General features: G+C 34.7%; 1 protein-coding gene across 1 annotated transcript in view; it reads left to right on the plus strand.

Moving 5' to 3' along the window:
* Positions 1–23299, plus strand: part of LOC126890074 (uncharacterized) — a 308382-nt gene extending 285083 nt beyond the window's left edge. Inside the window, exon 10 of the transcript XR_007700278.1 lies at positions 23264–23299. The gene's annotated coding sequence lies outside the window, so the exon portion shown is untranslated. The remainder of the gene's footprint in view (positions 1–23263) is intronic.
* The last annotated feature ends 856 nt before the right edge of the window (positions 23300–24155 follow it).

Here is a 24155-nt window from a genome sequence, read left to right on the forward strand (position 1 = left end):
AAAAAACTCGAAATTGTCAGATTAAGATAAGGTAAGTTAAGTGCATGCAAAAGAGTGTATATTTAAAAAATCTGACTATTTAAAACGGGCGTAAGGAAATGGGCGAGTCCCAAAGTTTCACGAGAAAAAAGCGAATATTTCGCGAAATAAATGACAGATCGAAAAATTAAAAAATATATGCCCAATATTTTTTAAAAATCTATCGAATGATACCAAACACGACTTCCCAAGGAGAGGGGTGGGGGGTAAATTAAATATTTTTAATACGAATGCCGCGATATTTCGCGAAATGAACATCAGATCGAAAAACTGTAAAATACACTTATTCAATATTTTTGAAAAATCTATCGAATGGCACCAAACACGACCCCCACGAAGGTGGGGTGGGGGTTACTTTAAAATCTTAAATAGGAGCCCTCATTTTTTATTGCAGATTTGGATTCCTTACGTAAAAATAAGTAACTTTTATTCGAAACATTTTTTCGAATTATGGATAGATGGCATTATAATCGGAAAAAACGATTGTTGGAAATGGAAAATTAAATAAAAAAATGGCAAGCGCCCACTAAAATGGAAAACTTTACTTAACTTTTTTCGATTTTAGGACCTACTCTTCACAACCCAATAGGTCCCCAAAGCGCTCGAGTGACTGCACATTTAGCATACTTTGCTCCCCTACCATAAGTTGTATTAAAAATGGTTCATTTAAGTGAAAAAGATCGTATTGTAATATTAATGATAATCGCTTATGGTAAATTTTCATTTTTGGAAATTAAATTTTCCAAATCGATGGATTGGACGTAGAGGATTCATAGAATGGCCCGCTGGTTCTCCGGACCTCAACCCGTTAGATTTTTTTCTTTGGGGTTATCTAAAATCACGTGTTTACGTTAGGCGACCAACACGTTTGCAGGATTTGAGACAAAGAATAATTGATGAATGTGAATACGTGGAGAAATCTTGCAAAAAGTGACTCACGAATTTATTGATAGGCTTGCACGTTGTCAGGAGGTGAACAGCATATATTTTCAAGATTTGATTTTTTTTTATTTTTAATATTATTGGTCTAACGTAAATAAATTAACCTATTTTTTAACTGTAAAGAGATTTATCTCTTGTTTTAATAGTTTCTTCTTCCAAACTTGGTATGTATGAATTAAAAATAACAAGTTCTTTTAAAATCTGCAAAAATATATAGGGTGTCCCATTTAAAGTAAATAAGTTAAGGGTATTTCCGGTGAAACCGGAAGTGGGGTAGTAATAAAAAATATAGCATCAGATGCCTTTTGCGTCGCTGTACTTGAATGCAAAGTTTCATAAATACTGTTCTTTTTGTTTCAAAGATATTTGCTTGATTCCATACTTTATCCCAACTCTGTATATTTTAATACAGAATCATTAGCTCAAAAAAAATGCAATAAAACAAAATAAAAATCAAATACTATATTAATGAGAAGTATACCGTTGTTTTTGGATAACTAAACATATCACATTTGGAGGAAAACATGTTATTTTTATCCTCAAGTCCGGTTTGACCTCCAAACGGTTCTTATATTTATTTTTGAGAAAAACCAGTGTTGAAAATTCTGCCTCACACTTATAGGTCGTAACAAAAGGAATTAGAAACTTTATCGCTTTTTCTGCTAAAACTCGGTACTCCTGGCGGCAAGACCGCCAAAAATCTATCAGTGGAATTTTCTCAAATATGTCTTTGAGTGCCCTGTCACACGATAGTTCAATTACTGCCTCAATATCTAAATCCTGAAGTCCTGCCTCGGATTCTACGTCCATTGTAAACGTAAACAGGTAGACGTGTCTACAAATATTAAGTTTATTTGTTGCAACTTCCAGCTTCTCTTGTACTTTAAATACAGTTACATTGCAACCTTGTAATGGCATATTTAAATTGTCCAATAAGTCAAAAATATTACAAATATAGGCTACCTTGATTAATCAATGGACATAATGAAAACTGTCTATAAATTGAAATATTGCTACTAGCCGTTGGTAGATGTTGTTCTAAGAATATTGAAATTTATTCCTTCAATTTAATAAGTCTTTTTAAAACATTCCTTTTTAACAGCCAACTCACTTTGCAGTGTAAAAGAAGATGTTCTTACTCTTAAGTTCAGTGGGTAAAATTTTATGAATTTTATACATTTTACACACTCTTGCATAGATTCGGTTAAAATCAGTGGCATTTTTTTGACAGCTAGTGCCTCTCTGTGGATGCTTCAATGCACCCAAACACATTCTAGTGCTACAGCTTTGATCCTCGGAAAAAGTCCAGTACGAGCGCCTGTCATTGCCTGTGCTCCATCGCTACTTCCACACATTTATTCCATTCATTTCCATTGTCATTAATCACTCCTTTAAGTGACCCTATAATAGTTTCTTCAATAGGTACTATCTGGCATCTCCACAATCCTACGCTTCACTGTGTTATTTGAGAGAGCCAGCGAATTCACCTGCTTTTCCCGCTTTTTATCACATATCAGAGATGCTACTTTCATTGCTCGAACTATTAATTTCTCTGCGATTGTGTGAGAATAACTGGTTTCAGCAATTAATTTTGTTATTTTATAAGAAGCCAGTACAAGGTTTTTAGATTGAGCGTGCTGAGAAAAATTCAAAGGCACAGTCTTTTTGGAAACGGCGAGGCGAAGCGACCCGGCCTTTTGCTTTCGTGGCCCGGTAGCGGGTCGCGACCCACCATTTGGGAAACGCTGTGTTACATAAATACAGTAATGGCAGAAAAAGATTTATGTTGGTATGGTCCAATTGTAATACAATACTCAGGGTATTGTGATTTAGAAAGAGTAACAACTTACAAATTGAAGAAGAAATGGGAGAGAAGTTATTGAAAAGACTAATAAAAAATTGCTTAGCTCAGAACAACAAATTAAACGGTCAGAGAGACACAAAATCTCAAGTGAGGATTCGGGATAGCTTTACTACACTGAAGTTTGGCTTTGAGGTAGTAAGAAAAGAGGTACTGGATATAAAATTATAAAAACAAGGGAGAAAATGAGACCTTTTACCACAAAATTAATGCAACTAGATAAGACCACTGGGAATATAATGGTATGAAAAGTACGATAAGTGGATACACGGAGTTGAGTATTTCCAACGCATGTCTAATTTTGAAAATCGGTTATACCATTCAAAAGTTACCGAGCTCAGAAATTCGACTCAATTTCTATTTAAAAAAGGAAAATGTTTGTATGTATGCTTATATAGGGCTTTTTATTCACAGTCATTTGTTTCGAGCGTGTGTAATATGTCGTATAATCCGTGTATATTAATGACACAGATATGACAGAAGCTCGAAACAAATGACAATTGATGAAAAGCCCTTTTGTATGTTTGTACCTATGTGTGTAGAAAAGTTACACCGATCTAAATTTTGTTTCTCTGTGCTTCAAGAGGGAGTCAGGGCCGATTCAGAAACGGTGTAGTTTGTGACTTTTGACCACCCGTAAGCCAGCTATAGGACTGGGTAGGTACAACACGGCATATTTTTTGGGGGTATGTATGTAAGGCTGCACCTACATTGGATCCGTTTTTCTCCGATCAGATCAGATCAGATCAGATCCGACGTCGGAATAAAAAATAAACCCATAGTATTAAATGAGGGTGCATACATTGGATCCGTTATTCTCCGATCAGATCAGATCCGACGTCGGCCGACGTCGGAATAAAAAATAAACCCATAGTATTAAATGGGAGTGCCTACATTGGATCCGTTTTCTCCGATCCGATCAGATCAGATCAGATCCGACTTCGGAATAAAAAATAAACCCATAGTATTAAATGAGGGTGCCTACATTGGATCCGTTATTCTCCGATCAGATCAGATCCGACGTCGGCCGACGTCGGAATAAAAAATAAACCCATAGTATTAAATGGGAGTGCCTACATTGGATCCGTTTTTCTCCGATCCGATCAGATCAGATCAGATCCGATATCGGCCGACGTCGGGAGTAGCTTCTCCTATTCTCATTGAGAAGTGTTTGGTTTCATTCCGGTTTTTGCATATAATTAATTGAATTTTTTGTTTTAACTATTTCATGAAATAAATCAACAATAAATAGTTTCCAAATCTTAATATTTAATTTTGTAATAATGTATCTCTACAAGATAGGTATTTTATAATGTTGTCTTGAATATAATGGTTACAAAATCTATTTATACCTCTCGCACAGAATAGGAAACACCCTATTGTGTGCCTCTACGTAAATAGTTTTATTGGGATGGATACTAGTTTGTAATAAATCAATATATTTTTTCTTTTCTCATGAATTATTTTACATTCTTGTGACGAAAAAATGGGAAATAGGATTTTAAATTTATCAGGATAGTTACTTAGATTTTTGTTTATATTAAATTCTCCTAAAGATCTGTGTTTATTAAATGTATACATCCATCTACGTTTTTTCTTCTGCGTCTTTTAAGAACGTTGTTTTCCAACAACAGCCAACAAATTAATAACACATCTTCATCATTGTCGGTGGTCGGTGGTCGGAAGATTACTGAACCAATGTAGGCACCCTCGCCGGAAAACCGGTCTGATCGGATCTGATCTGATCGGAGAAATACGGATCCAATGTAGGTGCCGCCTGTCGGATCTGATCTGATCTGATCTGATCGGAGAAAAACGGATCCAATGTAGGTGCGCACTTAGGTTCAAAGAGAGACAGGAAAACCGCAAATAAACTAAACCAATAGCGCTTGAGTTAAGCTTTCAAATGGTGCCTAGGTGGTCAGGATTGGACATACACACGGCTCAGTATAGCCGAAAAACTGAAAAATTTAACTTTAAAAATTTTGCTTTTTTGGCAATTACTCAAAATTTCAACCTACGAATTGCGCCAATAACTGAGAGTTTTTAGAAGGACTTTAGACGTGTGTAACGGTGTATACCGCATATCTGTAAAAATTCTAATTTTTAAGTTATACCTTAGAAGTTTGATCGAATCGTTCCTATGAGAAAAACGGTTCATGCTCACTAAATCCTATAATTCCTTCAGTTATCATATTTGACCTTAAATGCATCAGACACTACTTGTCAATACCTTTCGAACTCATGTTTAGTGATAAAAATCGGTTAAGTCATATAAAAGTTATCGAGCTCCAAAAATATTATCCATTTTACCATTATCGACGAAATGGTCTAGTTGTAGTGGTTACGACGCTAAATTTAATCGGGTAACCCGAGTTCATTTGCCAGCCATCCCAATATTTTTTTTCAATCTATTCCGAGGAGAAAAAAAATCTAGTGTACATTCGATTCACACAAAGAATTATTTTGAAAAAAAAAGTATTGGGATTGCTGGGACATGAAATCGGATTGTCCTAAGGCAAGTTTAGTGTCGTAACCACTAGATAATTTGGGCGATAATGCGACCATTTATAACGCTTAACGTGTAATCGAGAAACATTACATTCAAGTTCATATATTTAATTTATAAAAAACTTCTGATACATTAATAAAAAAACCGCTCAACGCCGTAAACATGAAACATGAGTGGCACACATAATATTCCAGCTACAAAAGAGCTGATATGAATATTACGTGCTGCAAAAATGTATTTTCATTTTGATGAAAAATAAAATTCTAGTTTTATTTTGAAATATTTTTCCAAAATATTTGCTAAATTTGAAGTAACGTGGCCCCACAAAAGAGCTTCAAAATGAAAACTGTATCAAAGTTACACTTTTGTGGCGCGTTTTACTTCAAATTTCAAATATTATGGAAACATCTTTTAAAATAAAACTAAAATTTTATTTTCCATCAAAGGAGGATACATTTTCGCACCACGTAATATTCATACCAGCTTTTCTGTAGCTGGAATATTGTGTGCGCCATTCATTTTTACGGCTTTTAGCGGTTTTTTTTCTTGTTAAAGGCATTCCTGTACTATTTATAGCAAATATTTGTATACTGCAAACTAAATAACTAACACAATTGTTTGCAGAGAATAATCCTCAGCATTAAATTGAATAATCAGTAACTTGCAAGACGGTCGGAAGTTCAGCAACAGTGTCAGATGGCGTTGGCAGAGGCACTGGCAAAGATTCCGGGTCCGGATTGATTAATACTATCCGTTTGATTAAACGCTTGACGCGGATTCAGACGTAGACTAATGCCTGTCCCTGAGGGAATATCGCGATGGCGAAATGGAGTAACGGCTGTTACGGTTCACCTCTGGAGGCCGATGTCCCTCTTTCTGTCGTCCCCGTTGCCTTTCCATAGTCACGACACAATGAAGCAACTGATACGAAAGTTGTGTAAGATGTAATGGTGTGCGGTTGACCTCGCCTAAGCGTACGTTCAGAGTGGACGAGCAAAGAGCAAAGAGCAAAGAGCAAAGAGCAAAGCGGAGAAATCAAACTCATACTGGCAAACGGAGGTGCACAGAGTGCTAGCAAAGAGCAAAGCGGCGAAACCAAACAAGTTTGATTTCTTTGGTCCATGTAGTGAGACCGCTCCCGTCTGAAAAAATTTTTTATTCGGTTTCTTTGTCAATTCCTATTCAAAAATGTCCCCTTTAAACAAATCTGAAGAGCACCGGGCGGAATTTTTGGGCAGAAATTGTTTAAACAATTTTATCTACTCTATGTTATGTTACGTGTAAGTTTTTAGTTTGTGAAAACTGTCATTATAGATAGCAGTGCGTGAGGTGTTTAAAGTGAGCGTGAAGTAACAATGTATTTTAAATGGGACTTACTTTTTCGCAATGTTTTTAACACACTTTCATATAATCAAATATCCTTAACTTTGGCGTTGTCATGGTGATGACATAATGAGCAATGAATTACGACAAGAGTTTTTACAGTTTTGTGGTTTGAAAGAAGTTAGAATTTTTAAATGTCAAAGTTCTAAAAATTGTAGAATAGAAATGAATTCCAGTGACGAAGAGTTACAGTTTTTTTATTTGTTTATGGTACAGTAGATAAAATATTGTATGAAACTGTGCATGAAGTACTTTTTGCGAACTTACGCGATGTATAGCACTCGCTCCGCTGTCGCTCGTGCTCTAAATATCGCGTGCGTTCGCAAAAAGCATACTTCACGAACTGTTTCATAAATACCTATTTTTAAACAAATAAAAAAGATCACGTTTTTTTGCTCCGGAACATATATTTTTAGACGAAGTAGTTTTCAATCCTAATAGTAAATTATTAATATTGAAAATATTAAAAATATTACTAAAAGATTTTTAAATTGAAAACTTATTGGTACACTTTCCTGGTGACACCTCCAAGACCAATTTGCAAGTCAAATGGATGCTGCAGTGAAGACGAGAGGGAAGGAATTCTACACTATGCAATTCACATCTCCCGTCTGCAGCTGGTAAAGTTCCAACGGAAAAAGTTAGTCCACCTAGTTAGGCCGCACCTACATTTGATCCGATTTTCTCCGATCAGATTAGATCCGACGTCGGCCGACGTCGGAATAGAAAATAAACCCATAGTATTAAATGGGGGTGCCTACATTGGATCCGTTTTCTCCGATCCGATCAGATCAGATCAGATCCGACGTCGGCCGACGTCGAAATAAAAAATAAACCCATAGTATTAAATGGGAGTGCCTACATTGGATCCGTTTTTCTCCGATCCGATCAGATCAGATCAGATCCGATATCGGCCGACGTCGGGAGTAGCTTCTCCTATTCTCATCGAGAAGTGTTTGGTTTCATTCCGATTGGTTGCAAGTTGAGTTGCAATTTTAGTTGCAAGTTGGTTGCAAGTTGGTTGCAAATTGGTTGCAAGTTGGTTGCAAGATGGTTGCAAGTTGGTTGCAAATTGGTTGCAAGTTGGTTGCAAACTGGTTGCAAACTGGTTGCAAACTGGTTGCAAAGTGGTTGCGAGTTGGTTTCAAACTGGTTGCAAGTTTGTTGCAAGTTGGGGGTTGCAATCTAACATGTTTAAATATATTCAATGTCATCATCTCAACACATCTTCATCGGAACTTATTGTCGCTGGTAGGTGGTCGGAAGATTACTGAACCAATGTAGGCACCATCGCCGGAAAACCGGTCTGATCGGATCTGATCTGATCGGAGAAAGACGGATCCAATAGGGCTTTTCATCGACTGTCATTTGTTTCGAGCTTCTGTCATGTGTCACATAATATTGATATATCTACGCCATACGTCTTTGGTTTGTATTGTTTATATACCAATAACGTATGACGTAGATAAATTAATATTATGTGACACATGACAGAAGCTCGAAACAAATGACTGTGAATGAAAAGCCCTATGTATCGGATCGGATCTGATCTGATCTGATCTGATCGGAGCAAATCGGATACAAGGAGGCAATGTAGGTGTGCACTTACTCTACGGAGTAATACGACTATAAAATAAAAATGTATACCATTTTTATTATTATACATTTTTAGGTTTTTTGGGTTATTCTAAACAAAAAAGGTATCTTGTAATTTTTCCGAAAAATTAATAGTGTTCGAGTTATAGGCGATTTAAAATCTGAAAAATGCGAAAATACGCATTTTCGAGGCTTAAAAATTCATATTTCAATTAGTATTTTTGAGGTTACCAGATACTTAAATTGATGATAAAACATTCAGCTTCGATTCTGAAGAGTGATCGCGTCTAACCTTAATTTATACCGTTGTTTTTTAATTGTTAAATATGCGTGTTTATCAGATTTTTTTGCCGGTGCGGCGCGCTCTATTTCAAAAATCTCCTATTTCCTCCGAAAATTATTTTTTCTAGATTTTTTGGGATATTCTAAATAGAATAAGTTTTTTGACATTTTTCTCAAAAGTTAATAGTTTTAAAGTTATCAGCGATTTAAAATCCAAAAAATGACAAAAAAACTCATTTTTGGATTTTAAATCGCTTATAACTTTAAAACTGTTAACTTTTGAGAAAAATGTCAAGAAACTTATTTTATTTCGAAAATCCCAAAAAATCTGGAAAAAATAATTTTCGGAGGAAAATAGGAGATTTTTGAAATAGAGCGCGCCACACCGGCAAAAAATCGAATAAACACGCATATTTAACAATTAAAAAACAACGGTATAAATTAAGGTTAGACGCGATCAGTCTTCAGAGTCTTGAGGCTCAATGTTTAAACTTCAATTTAAGTATCTGGCAACCTTAAAAATACTAATTTAAATATGAGTATTTAGGCCTCGAAAATGGGTATTTTCGCATTTTTCAGATTTTAAATTGCCTATAACTCGAAAACTATCAATTTTTGAGAACATTTACAAGATACCTTTGTTGTTTAGATGACCCACAAAACTTAAAAATATATGTTCCAGAGCAAAACACGTGATCTTTTGTATTTGTTTAAAAAAATTGTTTAAACAATTTCTGCCCAAAAATTCCGCCCGGCACCCTTCAGATTTGTTTAAAGGAAATTTTAAAATATTTTTAAATAGGAATCCACAAAGAGACCGAATCGGAAATTTTTTCAAACGGGAGCGGTCTCACTACATGGACTACTGTGAGAGTAAAGAGCAAATATCCTACCGCTCCTATCCACACTGCCGAGTGGAAAAGAACTAAACTCTCGTCTAGCGTAACTACCCGCTATTAGCACTTCTTTGCTCTTTGCTCTTTGCTCGTCCACTCTGAACGTGCACTTTTTGCTCTTTGCTCTTTGCTCGTTGCTCTTTGCTCTTTGCTCTTTGCTCTTTGCTCTTTGCTCGTCCACTCTGAACGCGGCCTAAGGGATGTCGATTGGAGACGACTATGACAACGATTTGAGGCAAAACTTCGGAGCCCGAATAGTGTTAATGGACCAAATTGGTATTACCTTAAAGTTTTGTTAGATCAATGTTAAAACTAAATGGCGAAGTTTAAAATGAGATAAATATGTTATACAAATACGAAAACAAGTGATGGATTCTACCGTTACTTGATGGAAGTTACTCCAGGAAAATAAACAAAAAATAAACCATGTTCGAAACACTGAATTATCTAGGTATCTGATAACTTTTTTAGTTATTATAGACCTCTGTAAAGACAACCTACCTGTTTCTTGCCTAGACTTCGGGGCCGTTTTTTAATTATTAACAGTTTAGTTCAAAAAACGCGATTTTTTTTATTGTTTGCACCCCACTAAAAAGACAAATAGTTGACATAAAATTACAAAACCTAATTTTTGAGAACATTCAAAGAGCTTCAAAATGCTGATGTTTAAAAGTTAAAAAGTTAGTTTATTCCTTTACAAACTGCAAAAAAAGTGAAAATCGTTATTTGTTAACAACTTTTATTAAAACTAACGTAGAACTTTGGTGTTTCACCCAAAAATGGGTATTGGGGTACTTAACAAATCCTAAAAATTTGAGACCCATCCATTGATTAGTTTAAAAGTTATTCTATTTGTTTTTCCCAGAGACTTTTGTTTTGCAATAATATAAGACAGAAAATAATGAAGATTGTGTGTAGCTAATTGCAGGGGCGTAGCTACCACCGTATCAGCCGTATCAATTATACGGGCCCCCCGACATTCAGCGGCCCCAAAATTAAACAAAATATTCTACAAATATTTCACTATTAAAACGCTTTGAAATAGTGTATATTGTTTGAATATCGACATTTTCGTGTAACGGATTGTATATTTATATATGTACATATAAATACTTATATTCATGTACAGGTATCTATTTTCTAACGCTCGCCGTTATTCCATTACAGAACTTTTTAAGTAAAATTTAATAAAAAATTTTTGGCTTGGTAAAAGGTATATTAGTTTAAAAAGCCTCTATAGGGCTACAAACATAGAAACAAAACGTTTTCGCTCTGTAACAAGAGCCTCATCAGTGTTACAAAAACATGGTGAGCCAACCAAAAAATACAAAGGTCAAAGCCTTTCAAAAACAGACTAAAAGTCTTATATAGATTTTGCCATGCCAACATGGCAAAATCCAAAGGATGGATAAAATTCCTATGGCTACGGCCCTAGGGCAACATATGACTCCCACACGTGGTAAGTGGGTCAATAGGTAACATTAGGTCATTATGTTACAAGAGGTGACAGGCAACTAAGGCACAAGAGGTGACAGAACTTTTTAGTTTTTAAGCTACTTTTCATTGCCTATTCACCATTGCCTGTGTGTGAGACATTGTATAATGTATAATGCCAAATTGCACTTTTTATAATCACGTTAACTTTGAATATTTGAAACAGTGTAATATTTGGGTATATTTTCATATATGTAATCTGTTTTTTACCTACAAATTATATTTATTGTATCTATTTTCCGGCCGCTCGCCGTTATACCATAGGAATAGAGCTTCTTTGTTTAAGCTCATTTTCAATGTCCATTCACCTTTGGCTTGAAAAAGTGAATCTGTTTTCAAACAATGTATCTTATCAATTCAAATTTATTTTTCAACTTTGGTTTACTAGAGATTATTATTATTTATATTTGAGTGTTTTGACATTTGATCTTCTTCTCCGTAAACCATTCCTTATTATGCCTCCATATATCTTCCTTAGGATTTAATTTTCCCAGATCTCCGGTAAATTTTGTTTATTTTTTGTCATTGTCCATGTCTGACTGTAGTCTGTTACTATTGGTTGTACAGTTGTTTTGTATAACAACTGTAGTTTTGCCTTTCTTGGTAAAAACTTGCGTTTCAAAATTCCATTAAGCGCATTTACACTCCTATTGTCTGCCATCATTATAGCTTGTATTTCTTCTTTAATGTTCGGTTTACCGGTTTACGTGATATTATTCATTGCTACTAGGTATGTAAAGCTTTCTAATATTACGAATTCGTACGATGTTCCTTCTTCTACTTCTACTTTAAACTTTTGTCCATTCCTGAAATTATTCCATCTGTCCACCTCATACATTTTTTTTAGTTTCATTTATGTACAGTCCCATTTTCTTCGCTGCTTTTACCATTCTCTGTACTATTTCCTGTAATTATTTTTTTCCTCTTGCCAGCAACACCACATCACCCGTAAATGTCAAAACTTGGTTTTTGATATGGGAGTCCTTCTCTGTTAATTTTTGCTTCTCGCATTATTTTTTCTAGGCATAAATTGAAGAGTAATAATGACAAAGGATCGCTCTGCCTTAATCTTTGTAATAATATTGACGATTTATGTAATTTCAGTAAACTGTATTATTACTGTTTTTTTTTCGACTCTTTGTCTTTGTTTTTTTTGTCTTTGTTTCGTAAGCTTTCGTCCATAAAATTGTAAAATTTTCAGTGACAATAATGCATATATTTCTATTCTACTATATACAAGCGTTTTGGCTTCTTTTGTTGAACAAAATTTTTTTAGGACTATCCCATAACAGTCGTGGAAAAGGGTCCCGCGACAAACTTTGATAGGACCCTTTGGGTCTAGCTACGCCACTGGCTAATTGAATACTTCTTTTGAAAAGGTATGGGGTTGGGAACACTTCAATAGAAGGGGGTCTGGAGAAAATGAAGAGATATATCCAAAAACTATTTACAGTCAGCTACTCGAGTTTTAGTTGTAAAGCTGAGTACGAAGGTTCGTTTAAGAGGTTGAGGATTAGGAAATACTGACTGCTATCACCAATTGAAATAAGAGTACTTACACAGATATCCTAATGTACTAGAAGAAGTCCTGTTAAATTTTCTGTGGGTGCCTTACCAGAAGTTTCTTCTTGGTGGGATCATCGCACTTCTTAGCCTTTTTTCTATTATCGATGCTTATCTTCTTCTTCTTCTTCTTCTTCTTCTTCTTTTGTATAGACATGACTCTGTTCCTTCAATGTGCCTCTAGTAAGTTGTCGTTCCGTCGTTTTCGTGGTCTTTCCACTGATCGTCTTCCTATAGGGCCTTTCATTCACAGTCATTTGTTTCGAACTTCTGTCATATGTCGTATAATCCGTGTATATTAATATTGTAGACAGATTATACAACATGTGACAGGAGCTCTAAATAGATGACAATCGATGAAAAGCCCTATTGGGGAACCGTCTCTAGCCGTCCATACTAGTCTATTTATTTGCATTCCGCTTATGTGGTCATTCCAATTTATTCTTGTTTCTTACCCAGTTATTAATGTTGTCCACCTTGCATCTCACTCGTATATATGTACTTCTATCTCTGTACCATAGAGTCTTACTATCGATTTTTCGGAAGGTTTTTATAACCGCTGTTTCGAGCAATCTTTTTGTCCCCTTTGTCTCGGGTCGTGTTTATGCCGCGTATGTCATTATGGGTCTGATGACTGGTTTGTAAATTCTGCCTTTCATTTCTTTTCCGATATTTTTATTTCTTCATATTGTGTCATTCAAGCAACCTGCGGCTCTGTTTGCTCTATTCACTTGATCTTCCACTTCTGTTTCGAGCCTTCCGTAGCTAGATAGTGTAATGTCTAGATATTTAAACTCCATCACTTGTTCTATTATCTGACCCTCGAGCTCCAATTTACATCTTATTGGATTTACTGGATAACCATGCATTTTGTCTTTTTTGGGGAAATTAACATGTTAAATTTTGTGGCAGTTATGTATATAGTTTACTAAATAGGATCAGGCATATTACTCTGTAGTTTCAAATTTGGTTTCTTATCATCTTTTTCACATTAATATAATTAAATTATTTTCCCATTCCTCGGGCATCTTTTGGTCCTTCCAATCTTCTTTACAAATTACTCAATGCCATTCCTTTCCCTTTCCTTCTGGATACTTTATCATTTCTGGTGCAATTTCGTCCTCCCCAATGCTTTTCCTCTTTTGATTATATTTATAGCTTCGTTAAATCCCTCTCTTCTTATCTCCGGTAAAATTTTCACTACTTCATCTTCCTCTATTCTGGCAGAAGAATAGTATTCTTTTGCCAGTTCACCCTCAAATATTTCTCAAAAATGTTATTTCCAAATTTCTAATATTTTTATTTTTCCGTCTTTAATTGGTTGTTGGTGTCTTTTATTGCTCTTATTTCTTTTCATATGTTTCCTTTTAAACTCTTTATGCGAGTTCAGAATTGTCATTTATTTTATACCCTTTGTTGATACCTCCTTTGGAGGCTACCTCCAAATTTTTCCCCGCTGCTTTCTCTTTTTGCCATTTTGACTGCCCTTTTCGCTGTTTTTCTTTGTAATAGATTCCTTCTTATCGCTTTCTATTACCAGAGAACGGCAGTTCTCGCCAGTGGCGGACACCCACACCCCCCTACATGCGACACTATATATACCTACACGAAATTTTAGATTTTATAAATCTGACTGAATTGAAAATTGGGCTAACTGCCATCTTAAAGTTCAGGGAAAGACTCACCCATTCATATGTCAACCATTCATTTTGGGCCAAGGGTGTGGATTTTACGGCCCTTCCTATTTAGGGTCTGTTTTTCGTTCTCGTCCCCAAAACTCTCAAAAACTTCGAAAATTTAAGTCCGACCTTTGCGGCTTCTAATAGTACTGATTATTACCTTTCCAACGCATGTCTAATTTTAAAAATCGGTTATACCATTCAAAAGTTACAGAGTCCAGAATTATGGCTCAATTTCTAACTAAAAAGGGAAAATATTTGTGGCTATTTATGTATGTATGCATGTACGTATTGTTATGCTCCACTTTATCTCCTTTATTAGATTGATTAGCAAATTCTTAATTTAATTAATCACTCAATTAATTTAATTGCTGTCTATGTAGTCCTGTCGCCAGGGGGGGTACAACGGCCTCCTTAATTCAGATGGACTTACCCAAGTTTTTTTTATATATTTTGATCCGTAGAATACGAATTTTTTGGGTAACAGTTGATCCGGATGTCGATAAGATTGTTATAGACAAAGAACTTGAGGAATTACATAACAGCGATTTCTCGCAAAACAAAACATATTTTTGTATTTTTTGGGTCATTTTAAGCAAAAAATATTCCTACAAGTTTTTTCGTAGAATGCATAGTTTTCGAGATAACCGCGGTTGAACTTTCAAAAAATCGAAAAGTGGCAATTTTTGAACCCGAATAACTTTTGATTAAAAAATAAAGTAGCAATTCTGCTTAACGCATTTAAAAGTTTAAGTCAAATTATATCGGTTTTGATTATTTGCATTGCTAAAAACTAATTTTTTTACGGCTGAACAAAGCTATAAACACATAGTGTTTCCCGTGCCTAATACATGCGTTTTAACGCATGCTACGTAGAAATTGCCTCGCTTGCACTTGTAGCTACTCTACCTACTCGTTAGATTTTAAATGAGAAATCACTGAAAACATCACTCACGCACTAGGTGTTTATAGCTTTGTTTACCAATAAAATAATAAATTTTTAGCAATGCAAATAATCAAAACCGATATAATTTGACTTAAACTTTCAAATGCGGTAAGCAGAATTGCTACTTTATTTTTAATCAAAAGTTATTCGGGTTCAAAAATTGCAATTTTTCGATTTTTTGAAAGTTCAACCGCGGTTATCCCGAAAACTATACATCCTACGAAAAAACTTATCAGAGCATTTTTGGCTACAATGACCCAAAAAATACAAAAAGATGTTTTGTTTTGCGAGAAATGACTGTTACGTAATTCCTCAAGTTCTTTGTATATAACAATCTTATCGACATCCGGATCAACTGTTACCCAAAAAATTCGTATTCTACGGGTCAAAATAAATAAAAAAAACTTGGGTAACTCCATCTGAATTAAGGAGGCCGTTGTACCCCCCCTGGCGACAGGACTAATGTAAACAAAACCAAATTCAAATTAAATTTTCAAATAAACTTTATTCTCAGGGCTAATTTTGTATTCGATGCAATACCTTTACTTCGTGGCGTCCAGTATCTCTAGTTGCTTACTCCTTCCAGGATAAGACAGGGAAATTAAACACATTCAATATCATATAAATGTAATCTATTATTTATTTATCCAATATGCCGAATAGATAAGATTTAACAAAAATACTAAATTCTAAATTTGTTGCAACAATTTCTTACTTAATAAATCAAGTTTTAATTCTGATGTCTCCTTGTTTTAACAAAAAAAAAGTATTTAAATAAATTATTATTTATTCATGCTAAATTTAATAAAATTTACTTTTCTCCTTTTTTATTGATTACTTAAAGTTGGAATGACTAACTGAGTTATAGAACTGTTCAATTCAAAAATATTAATGAGCATATATGGTGTGGATATAAACAAGCTCTCTCCGTTTCGACAAATTATTTGACTAACCTTTTTGTTTCTTCACTCCTTATTTTCCCACATTGCTTTGTCCTTGATTCTCCCACACGTACTCTTTTGATGTTGCGAAAAGATCCCTCTCGTCCAAACTGCTTCAAAAAAAAACAAAACCAGGACTCGCTCGACTTCTCCACACAGTTTTCTCCTTGCTTGATATCTTGTGCAAATAGATACCAATCAGCTACTCATTCTAGACAGAACAAAAGAATCTTCCTCGGACACAGGAAAATTTTACTTCTCAACCGGTCAACAATTTCGTTTCAACTTGATTCTGCTCGCAAAGGCCGATTTCACCACTTTACACTGACTTCTCACTTTTCAAAAATTGGACTGACCTCTCCCGATATCAGTCACACAGTGACTATCTTTTCTCTCTCAAATTCAGGCTCCACATTCTCATCCCTTCCATCGATATTTTTCTACCCAAAACATTCATACTTTCCTTTCCTAAGAAACCAACTTAATTTGTATCCAACTTTCCATTTTGTTAACATTTTAAGAGACATCAAATTACAATCGTTTTTTCACAGAACTAAATAAAAGGCCTTACATGCTAAACTCAATAAAATCTATAAAAAAGGGTTCAAGGCAGGTTTTGTTTATTTTCGATTCAGAGTTGGACTACCATCTCCATATAGCAACTATTTCAGCATCCTTATGCATCATCAGTGAAGTTTATGCAGTCACAACTCTGAAGGGAATATAAACATTCTACCTCTTTTAAGGCAAACCATCGCGATGCAATGAACCCACCTTTTGAGACGCAATCTAGCGACATCTCTCGTAGTACGAGGAAAACAACAAAAAGCCCCAGATACAAAGTTTACTACTTTTTAAACAATTAGAATAATTGAAATAAAAATATAATAAACAATATTTTAAATCTAAGACTTTTCGTTAATAAACTGCTTTCTGGCTGCATCCCATATCTCCGGATTTTACAATATATAATCACGTAGAGACGACGAAAATAGGAGAAAGCAAATAGAGGACACTTAGGCCACGCATTTACCTTCTCTTTGTCTAGGAAAAGGACCGAAAGACAGTTTCTAAATACTCAAAAACTGAGTAAACTGAAAAAGATAAAAAAGGGTTCAAGGCAGGTTTTGTTTATATTCGATTCAGAGTTGGACTACCATCTCCATATAGCAACTATTTCAGCATCCTTATGCATCATCAGTGAAGTTTATGCAGTCACAACTCTGAAGGGAATATAAACATTCTGCCTCTTTTAAGGCAAACCATCGCGATGCAATGAACCCACCTTTTGAGACGCAATCTAGCGACATCTCTCGTATTACGAGGAAAACAACGAAAAGCCCCAGATACAAAGTTTACTACTTTTTAAACAATTAGAATAATTGAAATAAAAATATAATAAACAATATTTTAAATCTAAGACTTTTCGTTAATAAACTGCTTTCTGGCTGCATCCCATATCTCCCGATTTTACAATATATAATCACGTAGAGACGACGAAAATAGGAGAAAGCAAATAGAGGACACTTAGGCCACGCATTTACCTTCTCTTCGCCTAGGAAAAGGACCGAAAGACAGTTTCTAAATACTCAAAAACTGAGTAAAATGAAAAAGATAAAAAAGGGTTCAAGGCAGGTTTTGTTTATATTCGATTCAGAATTGGACTACCATCTCCATATAGCAACTATTTCAGCATCCTTATCCATCATCAGTGAAGTTTATGCAGACACAACTCTGAAGGGAATATAAACATTCTGCCTCTTTTAAGGCAAACCATCGCGATGCAATGAACCCACCTTTTAAGACGCAATCTAGCGACATCTCTCGTATTACGAGGAAAACAACGATATACAACCATATATATCAATAAAATCTGTTTACGGTTTAAATCTTCTAGGAATTATTTACAAAAATTCTATTGATGCACTTTCCAATATTTTAGACCCATTGGCTGTAACTCCTTTTCAACAAACCCCATTAACGAAAACCACATTAACGATTTCACCTTCCCCGAAAAAGCACTGTTTATTAACTAAATTAGACTCTATACAATTTTTTTGTCATATACAGGGTGAAGAAAATCTATAATCTCGTGATCTTTGATATAACTTTATTTTCTAAAAAAATCTACAACGGTATGTGTGTGGAAAAGTGAAACCGATCTGAATTTTTTTTCTGTGTTAGGGCCGATTCCGAACCGGTGTAGTTTGTGACTTTTGACTACCTATAAGCCAGCTATAGGACTTAGTAGGTACAAAACGGCATATTTTTGGGGGTACATATCTTCGGTTCAAGAAGAGACAGGAGAACCGCAAATACACTAAATCCATATTGTTGAGTTAAGCTTTCAAATTGTGTGTAAACCGTCAGGATTAGACATACACACGGCTAAGTATAGCCGAAAAACTGAAAAACTAAACTTTGAAAATTTTGGTTTTTCGACAATTACTCAAAATTTCAACCTACGAATTACGCCAATAACTGAGCTTTTGTAGAAGGACTCTAGACGAATCTAACGGTGTGTACCTAATATCCGGGAAAATTCGAATTTTTAAGTTATAGGCTTCATAAATATGAGCAAATCCATTATCTATGGGAAAAAACGGTTTTCAAGCTCAATAATTCCTGTAATAGCTTTAGTTATCATACCTGACCTTAGATGCATCAGTTTATACATTTCAAACATTTCAATACATTTTAAACTCATGTTTAGTGATCAAAATCGGTTAAGCCGTTTAGAAGTTATTAAGCTACAAAAGTATAATCCAATTAATGATTATTCCCTAAATGGTTTTAGTATAAGAGCTGTGAGACATTTTTGAGTAGGTATTTTAGGCAACCTGAAAATTTTTCAGGTGACTTTTACATGATATCCTCATACAAAAATGCCGGTCTGGCTGGAGGGTAGCGGTTATTTTCCCCAAAAATCCCCCTCAAAGTTAAAAAAAGGGTAAAAATTGTTATTACAAAAAATATCATTGACGTGACTTTAAAGTAAATTTGAATATTCAAATATAAAAAAATAAACAGACCAGGCGATCTGAGGGCGATTTTAACTCTGCAAGATACTTGCATGGGCGTCCCAGCATTATTTTCAAGGGATGCATCTGAACTTCAGAAGAGTTCATCTGAATCTATACATACTATTAACGTATAAAATATACAACTATACATGCATAGCTATGTACATTCCTTCCGGGCAGGGAGGTGCAATTGTTATTTTAACAGGGTATTTTTTAATATTAAAAATAAATATTCTTAAAGACAGGTTTTTTTGGTGAAATTTTCCAACTGCCACGTGATCAAACAAATTACGCGTGCATTATAAATGAAGAGCGCTATAGGTAAGCACCAGTGTGAGAAAGAGCGTATACCGATAGCTGTTTGCGTCCTCTGTTGTAACTGAGCGAGTCCGTTCGCTCGAGAAAAATCACGTAACCTGGCGATACCCATGTTGTTGTAAGTAACTTTTTTTAATTAAAGGAAAATAATACGGACTATACAATAGATTTTGCAAATATTATAAGAAAAGACAAATTTATTATTATAAATATATAGGTAGAAAAGTATAAAACTATAAACTAAATTAATTCTGTGTCCGAATCTTGTACTTCTTCTTCAAACTCCTCATCTGAGCTTAAATATTCATTCTCTTTTTCTTCGTCAGACTCCCCTCGAGACTCAGATTCCTCTTCTACCTGATCTATAAATAGTTGTAATATGTATTTAGAGTTAAATAAAAATTAATTAGTGATTAATTAATTGAGTTGCTACGTATTCTTACTTATAATATAACCATTACTTAATCTATCTATACACCGTTCTTAGGCGTCAACGCCCTTCGGTAGGGATCTATGGAGGAGTATCACCAAGCCGGAAGCCCTTATCCCTTCCCGTACCGCTCCTCCATAGGCCGATCAGACGCCAGTTTATTCCAGACCAAGCCGTAGACTCTATTGAGTTTTATACTACGGCGTTGGCCTTTTATAAATTTCATGACCTAGCTGAGGCTCGAACCAGCGACCGCAAATCGCAAATCCACTAAACTTGTCGATCGACTGAGCCCCAGCTAACTGGACCGTCAAGACCGACACAATTACTTAATACTTTTCCTTATATAACCAATCACATCAGGTTTTTATTTCTTAGTATATGACCAAAGTAGCTCGTTTTTTTCCTTCATACTGTTGAGTATTTCTTTTTCCTTTTTCATCTTTCTTAATGTTTCCGTGTTTGCTACATGTTGTGTCCATGATATTTTTTACATTATTCGATAACACCACATCTCAACAATGGCAAGTCTTTCTTCAGATGCGCCCGTGATTGTGCAGGCTTCGACTGACGAGTCTGAGGAAGAAGAAGAGAATGAATATTTAAGCTCAGATGAGGAGTTTGAAGAAGAAGTACAAGATTCGGACACCGAATTTATTTAGCTTATAGTTTTAAACTTTTTTACCTATATATTTATAATAATAAATTTGTCTTTTTCTATCATATTTGCAAAATCTATTGTATAGTACGTATTATTTTCTTTTGATTAAGAAAAAGTTACTTAAAAAACTGTAATATATAATAATTACTCTAACGTTTCGAGGCACAACAACATGGGTATCGCCAGGTCACGTGATTTTTCTCGAGCAAACGGACTCGCTCCGCTAGAACAGAGGACGCAAACAGCTATCGGTATACGCCCTTTCTCACAGTGCTGCTTACCTATAGCGCTTTTCATTTATATGCACGCGTAATTTGTTTGATGACATGGCAGTTGGAAAATTTCACCAAAAAAACCTGTCTTTTTAGAATATTTATTTTTAATATTAAAAAATACCCTGTCAAAATAACAATTGCACCTCCCTCTCCGGAAGAAATATACATAGCTATGTATGTATAGTTGTATATTTTATACTCGTTAATAGTATGTACAGATTCAGATGAAATCTTCTGAAGTTCAGATGCATCCCCTGAAAATAATCCTGTGACGCCCATGCAAGTATCTTGCAGAGTTAAAATCGCCCTCAAATCGCTTGGCTTGTTTATTTTCTTTATATTTGAATATTTAAATTTAGTTTAAAGTCACGTCACTGATATTTTCTGTAATAACAATTTTTACCCTTTTTTTTTAACTTTGGGGGGGATTTTTGGGGAAAATAACCGCTACCCTCCAGCCAGACCGGCATTTTTGTATTAGGCTATCATGGAAGAGTCCCCTGAAAAATTTTCAGGTTGCCTAAAATACCTACTCAAAAATGTCTCACAGCTCTTGGACCATTTATGTAGTTGTCGTGATTACGACGCTAAATTTGATCTGGCAACGGGCAATACGAGTTTATTTACTGCACAGTGCACATCCCAATATTTTTTTTCAATCTATTTCGAATAGAAAAAAAATTTAGTGTACATTCGATGGACAATAACTTTGAAAAACTCCTGATACAGGAATAAAAAACTGCTAAACGCCGTAAAAATAAGTGGCGCATACAATATTTCAGCTACAAAAGATCTGACATGAATATTACGTGGCGCGAAAATGTATTTTCATTTTGATGCAAAACAACATTCTAGTTTTATTTTAAAAGATTTTTCCATAATATTTGCTAAATTTGAAGTAAACGCGCCACAAAATAGTTTCAAAATTCAAACTGTAACAAAGTTACTCTTTTGTGATGCGTTTTACTTCAAATTGAGCAAATACTACGGAAAAATCTTTAAAAAAAAACTAGAATTTTGTTTTGCATCAAAATGAAAATACATTCTCGCGCCACGTAATATTCATATCAGATCTTTTGTAGCTGGAATATTGTATGCGCCACTCTTTTTTTACGGCGTTTAGCGGTTTTTTATTCTTGTAAATATTTAGTTGAATTTCTACCAGGCAGTGAGTGTTCTTTTCCGTTATTAGTGTTTTGCCACTTCACAATTCTGTCATCTTAAAATGTTTGTCGAATTTTCTTGTTTCGCATATTTCTTCATCTTTATCGATTTATCATTCTTTTGAACATTTCCATTTTTCTTCTAGATTTCTTTGGATTTTTTCACTTTCTAATTTTTGCAACTCTTCATTTGTTTCGTGTTGGTATTTTTCTTATATTTTAGTTTGTATATTGCTATTTTTCTGTACTCTATATTGACTAAATTGCCTTCATTAATCTTTCAGTAAGAAATATACAATACAACATTTCATATAAAATACCATCTGCAGATGAAAATGTTACAGTATCTAAGATGAAATAAGCAAATGCTCGTAATAAAGGCATAAATTTAACATATAGCTTCCAAACTACGTTGGAAGTATATCAAACCAATGATATAAGTGTATCTAACCGATATTATCATGTCAAATTCCATCGTACACCTCTGCAATAAACGAAACATTTCATATCAGTGACACATATAAGCACAAGTTTATACGAGCCAATTCGCAGCGAATTCTGGGTCGTGAATTTCCATGAAATTCCAAGCGGTAATGGAAGCAGATATTTGGTATCAGGGAGCGTTGGCGGATTCCTATATAGTAAGTGCATCAACGCTGAACGCTGTACCGTGCGAATACAGTTAAGTTGGCTGGCTTGGCAATTTTCTGTCAAATATCTCAGGAACAGCAAAAAGAGTGAGGTAGGGGACTGGAGGTATCGCAACGGAGTTGTAGATCAGGCGTAAATACTTCGTATCATTAGAATTTTATGGGAGTTTTATTTATGTGCTGGAACTAGCGTCGTTGCGATTTCTAAACGGAGATATTGGTATATTTTGATTGAGTAAGATTCGGTGGAGAATAAATTAAAGTTTATTACCTCGTAATACGAGGCTCCTATTAAATAGATCCGTTTTAAATTTTAAGACAATTTAACCCAATTCACTTAGTCCGAAAATGCTTCCTAAGGGAGCTAGAGCTGTTTGAAGATGGCGTCTTGTAATGCGTTTTTCTTAAATACCTCCAGAACGCTTCTGTTTAGAAAAACAAAAATGGGTACACGTATTTATCTTCTAGAGATAAATCTACTCCATCCATTGCGAGTTTTAAGTACCTATCATAGGCGTCCGTTTTGGGTAGGGTAACGGTTATTTTTTCGCATAACTTTTTTGTCTTTCATTTTTAAGCATTTTTGACTCTGAATTATTAAATTGTGAGGTATTCTAGTACTAAAAGGTACTCTTGCTTTAAGTCGATAGAATACGATCGAATCAATTTGATCGATTTAAAAATTTATCGTTCTTTGAATTTCAAAAAAAAAATCCAAAAAAACCTATTTAGAAAGACGAAAACTGGTATATTTATTTATATTCCAGAGATAAATCGATTTCATTTATTGCGAATTTCTAGTACTGGTCATAGGCGTTCGTTTTGGGTGGATCAACAGTTATTTTATAGCATAACTATTTTGTCTTTAAGTTTTAAGCATTTTTGACACTAGATTATTAAATTATGAGGTATTCGAGTACTAAAAGATACTCTTGCTTTAAGTTAGTAAAATATATCGTTTTTTTTTTGAATTTTTTTTTCAATTTTTTTTCAAATTCCAAAAACGAAATACTTTCAAATCGTTTTTTCTAGAAAACGGTGTATCCTACCGACTTAAAGCAAGAGTACCTTTTAGCACTAGAATACCTCACAATTTAATAATCCAGTATCAAAAACTTTTTAAAGTTAAAGACAAAAAAGTTATGCGATAAAATAACAGTTGCCCTACCCAAAACGGACGCCTATGACCGACCCTAGAAATTCACGACGGATGAAATCGATTCATTTCTGCAAAGTAAATATCCATACCAATTTTCGTTTTTCTAAATAGAAGCGTTCTGGAGGTATTTAAGAAAAACTATTTACATGACGCCATCTTCAAAGAGCTCTAGCTCCCTTAGGAAGCATTTTCGGACTAGATGAATTGGGTTAAATTGTCTTAAAATTATCAGAGAAATCTCCTGTCTTCGTTTGTCGGTAGAGATTCTGGACACCCTGTATAACACGTTTATGGCGAGTTTTAGGTAATTACCTAAACTTAGGTATTTACTTAACTTGCGAA

This window comes from Diabrotica virgifera, chromosome 8, assembly GCF_917563875.1.
Source record: "Diabrotica virgifera virgifera chromosome 8, PGI_DIABVI_V3a".
Lineage (NCBI taxonomy): Eukaryota > Metazoa > Arthropoda > Insecta > Coleoptera > Chrysomelidae > Diabrotica > Diabrotica virgifera.